Genomic DNA, 6,121 nt, shown 5'->3' on the forward strand with positions numbered 1-6,121 from the left:
TCAGTAAATTCAGAAACTGACAGCATATACCTGGGGGTTGGCAAATGCCTGTTAAATGGTTTCATTACCACTTGAATGGCTCTTTAACAGCTTCAGTGTTGTGCTAATAGGTCTGGCAGGCTGGAAGGCTTTTTCACTTTTAAGTTACTAGATCCCTTCCGGAGGAAGGCTCACCAGGCTGCAGCAGCCAGCTGTGGTGGGAGCCAGCAGGAAGGGTCACAACAGGGATAGGAAGAGGCAGAAAAGGTGGATACTAAGACCCAGTGGTGCCCCAAATTTTCAGGTGCCCTACGCAGTACGGCCCTGCTCACCCTGGGGTCAGAGAGCAGCCTTCGCTGTCCAGGTTTGACCAACTGAACATCCTGGGAAAATTACCATTTACACATGCTTAACAAAATGTGCTGGAGGCTGGTCCCTTCCTTTTCCAGTGGCAGTGTGTATTCTCCTGGGCTCTCGTCAGCTGCCTGCATCAGTCAGAAGCAGTCACACACAACTGGACCTACGGACAAAATGGATCCTACTACTGCTCTCCCCACTCATGAATTCTAAATTCACCTCTTCTGACTGGTGTCAAATATTCTCTGCATTTCCCACGTTTTATTGAGCAAAAGCTTCATATGCCTGTAGGGTGACCAGACAGCAAATGTGAAAAATCGGGATGGGGTGGGGGGTAATAGGCACCTATATAAGACAAAGCCCCAAATATCGGGACTGTCCCTATAAAATTGAGATATCTGGTCACCCTATATGCCTGCCTTAGGAGGAAGGCAAATATCAGCCATTCATTTTACATAAGGAACAACAGATAGTTGTACAAGGTCACAGCTAGGACTAGAAAAGGAGTACTTGTGGCACCTTAGAGACTAACCAATTTATTTGAGCATGAGCTTTCGTGAGCTACAGCTCACTTCATCGGATGCATACCGTGGAAACTGCAGCAGACTTTATATACACACAGAGAATATGAAACAATACCTCCTCCCACCCCACTGTCCTGCTGGTAATAGCTTATCTAAAGTGATCATCAGGTTGGGCCATTTCCAGCACAAATCCAGGTTTTCTCACCCTCCACCCCCCCACACAAATTCACTCTCCTGCTGGTGATAGCCCATCCAAAGTGACAACTCTTTACACAATGTGCATGATAATCAAGTTGGGCCATTTCCTGCACAAATCCAGGTTTTCTCACCCCCTCACCCCCCTCCCAAAAACCACACACACAAACTCACTATCCTGCTGGTAATAGCTCATCCAAAGTGACCACTCTCCCTACAATGTGCATGATAATCAAGGTGGGCCATTTCCAGCACAAATCCAGGTTTTCTCATACACCCCCCACTCCCATACACACACAAACTCACTCTCCTGCTGGTAATAGCTCATCCAAACTGGACTAGGCTGAACCAACGAAGTTTCATTCACTTCAAGTGAGATTCCAGACCAAGCCTAGTTCTAATTATTTTGACAAAGTGAACTGACATCACTGTTTGACCAAAATTCAAACGATCAAGACCACTTGTTAATTTTATTCTAACTAGTTTTGAAATTACAGTGTCATCACCTACTAATAAGCAAATTTCTGTGGATAACAAAATTTCTGTATCTTTATTAGTCGTGGTAACAACTTGGTGCTGTCAGACACCACAATACGCTAGGTGCTTTTCAGACAAAAGGAGGCTAAGTGACATGCCTGGACAAATTTATAATCTATTTTTGTGGAGGCAGGCTACTAATTTGAACTGCCACTCCCTGGCTTTCATATCTATCATAGGTTTTTCTGTGTCGGTAGTGGGCCTAATAATAAATAAATCCTACTTCCCCACATGCTTGTCCTTACTATGTTCCCAAGATCAGTGAGGAAATCTGAACAGAAGTAGGACTATGTGAGGCCCCCATTTTCTCATTCTCAGCCAGCTACAAAGACTCCAGGGGCCATGGATCAGCATTCACATCGCACTCCCCCTCAGTACCTGTTCCATCCCAGGGACGCTAGTGATCCAATCTGTGGACCAAATTCATTTATGAATCCTGGTCCCGTGCCACCTGAGGCATGTTGCACATACACTAAGAAGTAGTATACAGATGGAGTTCCACAACTGCAAAGCTACTGATTTTATGGTCATGCAAGATCAGCTATAATATCCTATTCATTGTACTTTTGGGTACAACTAATATAAATCAAACACATACAATTCGGATTAGCTTACCTTTTCAGTCACTCTCTGGCTTTTCTCTACATCATTTCTAGTATATAAGAAGATTGGGTCTGGCTGATTGAAAAGAAGAAGGGGAACCCTTCAATAACTCCCTAATTAGAGCAGGCATACCACAGAGAACTATATCCCAAGAGCACACCATTGCTGTTTCACTTAAAAAAAAAAAATCCTGGTCTTCTCTTCAGACACAAAGAGAACCACTCCAAATAAATTCCACTTTTTGTATGTTTTGAAGTTTCAGAGATGCTCTTCTGCTTTTAAAGTCCTATTCCTGATTTCCAGAGTCTCAAGCATCATTAAGACTGCTCTCCAGTGGCACAAGTCATCAATGCTTTCTTCTCAGACTGTCTCCTAGTAGAAGCAATCACAATCAGATCTCAGTCACCCTAAGGCCGTGACTTGTAGAAGTCATTCTAACTACAAAAACTTTTAAGGTTTCCATCCTAGCTGAGCAAGTTGTTTTATTGATGTATATATTAATGTATAGGAAATTCTATAGTGCCCATTAACATGGCATCTCTTCAGCAGAGACTTGACAGGTATCCTGAATCCTCCAATACTGGGGATTCCAAAACCTCCCTTGGAATCCTATTCCAGAGTTTAACTGTCCTTAGAGTCAGAAAGTTTTCCTAATATCTAACCTAAATCTCCGTTGGTGCAGATTGAGCCCATTCTTGTCCTATCCTCAGTGGACATGGAAAACAATTTATCTCCATCCTCTTTATAACAGCCCTTTACATATTTGAAGACTTATCAGGTCGCCCCTCCGCCCTCTCTTCTCAAAACTAAATATGCCCAAGGTTGTTGTTTTTTTAATTTTATTTTTTTTAAACCTTTCCTCACAGGTCAGGTTTTCTAAACCTTTTATCATTTGTTGCTCTCCTCTGAACTCTCTCTAATCTGTCCACATTTTTCCTAAAGTATGGTGCCCAGAACTGGACACACTACTCCAACTGAGTACTCATCAATGCTGAGTAGCATGGGACACTTATCTCCTGTGTCTTACATACAACACTCCTGTTAATACACCCCAGAATCACATTAGCCTTTTTTGCAGGTACATCACACTGTTGACACATTTAGTTTGTAATCCACTATAACCCTCAGATCCTCTTCAGCAGCACTATTGCCTAGCCATTTATTCCTATTTTGTAGTTGCATATTTGCCTTTTCCTTCCTATGTGTAGTACTTTGTACTTGTCTTTATTGAATTTCATCATGTTGAATTCAGACCAATTTTTCAATTTGTAAAGATCATTTTGAATTCTAATCCTATCCTCAAAAGTGTTTGCAACCCGTCCCAGCTTGGAGTCATCTGCAAATTTTATAATCATAATTTCCACTCCATTACCTAAGCTATTAATGAAAAGTAGAAAAGTACCAGAGCCAGGACTGACTCCTGCAGGACGCCACTAGATATGCCCTCCTAGTTGGACAGCAAACCATTAATAACTACTCTTTGAGTATGGTATTTCTACCAGTTGTGCACCCACTTTACAGTAATTCCATCTAGACCACATTTCTCCAGTTTACTTATGAAAATGTTATTGTGGGACTGTGCCAAAAGCCTTACTAGAAAACAAAAAACAAAACAAAACAAAAAACTGCCAAGATATATGATATCTACTGATTTCCCCCATCCAGAAGGCTAGTATCTATGACAAAGCAGGAAATTAGGTTGCTTTGGCATGATTTATTCTTGACAAATCCATGCTGGCTATTCCTTCTATTCCCTTATCCTTACAAAATAATTGTTCAATAATTTGTTCCAGTAGCTTTCCTGGTGTCAAAGTTACATTGATTTACAATTCCCCAGGTCCTCTTTGTTCCCATATTTAAAGATTGGTACTATGTTTATCCTGCTACAACTATTTGGGACCTCATGCCACACATGGGTTTTCAAAGATAATCACTAATGGTTCTGAAATTGCATCAGTTTCTTAAGTCCCTCAGAATTAATTTCAACAGGCCCTACCAACTTGAATACATCTGACTTAGTCAAATATTCTTTAACTAAGGTTAAAAGGGTGTTGCCCTTTTGCTGTCCTAGGTCTTTCTAGCTCCCCCACCTTCTCTGTAGTCCCTCCTTTATAGTAAGCCTTGTTTCCTCCATTGGTGCAGCTGTGCCTCCATGACGGGGAGCTCCCGCCCCTGAATGTGGGTGTGGCTGAGCTGCTTGTCTTCAGACAGGAGAAGCTCCCCACCCCCTCCTACCTAAGCTCTTTCCCTATTTTGGTATTCCTTTATGTGTTCCTTTCTGTATTATCTCAGCTATTTAATGATAGGGAATTATAATTTAAAAAAAAAAAAGCATGTCATACATTTCATAACCTCCCAGGGTAGAAATCTTTTACAGTGTAGCATGAATACTTTCAAGACCAGTAAGTTTTTCTAAGTACTGGTCCTGGATCAGTAATCAGAGAGAAAAAGCTCACCTTAGTTAAACTTAGTTGATTCCTGCACCCTTTCTAGCTTCTCCCAGCTAATTTTAAGTAATATTTTCATCCAATGCTAAAATAATTGCTTATAGGCATCATATAGGAAAGTGATAATCCTTCAAGTATTATAGGCAGGTCTGATAGCACCACCTATTAGTAAGGTTGCCTGATCTTTTCCGTTATAAGATCTTGTTGTCAGTTGCTTATAACTCTGCCAAATTTTAATCATTTGGGATGAAATTTTCTCGGTTGGATGTCTGGTTTAGGATGACTTTTTTTTTTTTTTTTTACTTTCAGACAAAATGGTTCAGCTATTTCTAAGAATGAGGTTATGAAAAAACATTTTTCCTACATTAAAAATTCTGGCATCCTTTCATTTGAAAAGCTGTAGCACACAGCTCCACCTAGCACCCCGCAACCCAATGTTTTGGAGCAGAATTTGGGATTAAGCAGGAAGGTGGCCTTTGTGTCTGGGATGTGGCCTTGCGCCATCCCTGTGAAAACCCACCCAAATTTGGCCAAGTTGAAAAATCACAGTTTGCACAAGCTCAGTAGAGATTTCTTAGATTTTAGCAGCTAAATTTCCCCGAAGATTTTGTCTACACTGGGCATGCTCCAGCCTGGAGCTGAGCAGGACTTTTGCCACAATTGCAGGTCTTAGCTGCTATGAGCAATGATAATATGAAAACACAACGTGATAATGTAATTAAAAACTGTATCATAATGCATATGTACAAGAGGACCAAATTAAGGTTGCACAGGCAACCTTAATTCTAGTATAACCCACACACCTTCTGGGTGTTGTGTCCCATCTACTGGCACCGAGACCACTTAAGAGAGAGATAAAATGAGTCTGCTAACAGCAAGTTGGCTTTTAGCGCATGCGGTAGAGCATCATGCACTAAGCTCCAGAGGTCCCAGATTCGATCCCGCCTGCCAATGACCAGGGTCTGTTGGAGTTACACTAGCATTTCCTAACTTTTGAATGCTTGACTTTACAGCTTTCATAATGTCCTATTCACAAAGTTTTTTAATGAGTAATTCTACATAAGGCCATGGTTGGCAGCCTTTGTTGCTGTTGTCGGACAATCCATTGCAATGGATTTGGTGAATGATTAAAATACCTGTCACCACATCATGCTCCATTTCTGCTTTCTGTGTCCATTTCTTCTCTGTTTGTTTCTCCCTCAACTTGTTTATTCTTCTTTCTTGTAGACAGACGCTACTGCAACATCCTCTCTTCAGGCAGAAAGTGGAAAGTGATCTTCCAAGTCAGATTGTAAAGCCAGTGCAGAGAGCGTAGGTGCTGGAACTAGGGGTGCAGGGGATGCTGCCATACCCCCTGGCTTGAAGTGGTTTCCACTATATACAAAGTTCATAGTTTGGTTCAATGGCTCTCAGCACCCCCACTATACAAATTGTTCCAGCACCTCGGCAGAGCACTGTTAGAAAAGATACCCAACAACC

This window comes from Lepidochelys kempii, chromosome 5, assembly GCF_965140265.1.
Source record: "Lepidochelys kempii isolate rLepKem1 chromosome 5, rLepKem1.hap2, whole genome shotgun sequence".
Taxonomy (NCBI): domain Eukaryota; kingdom Metazoa; phylum Chordata; order Testudines; family Cheloniidae; genus Lepidochelys; species Lepidochelys kempii.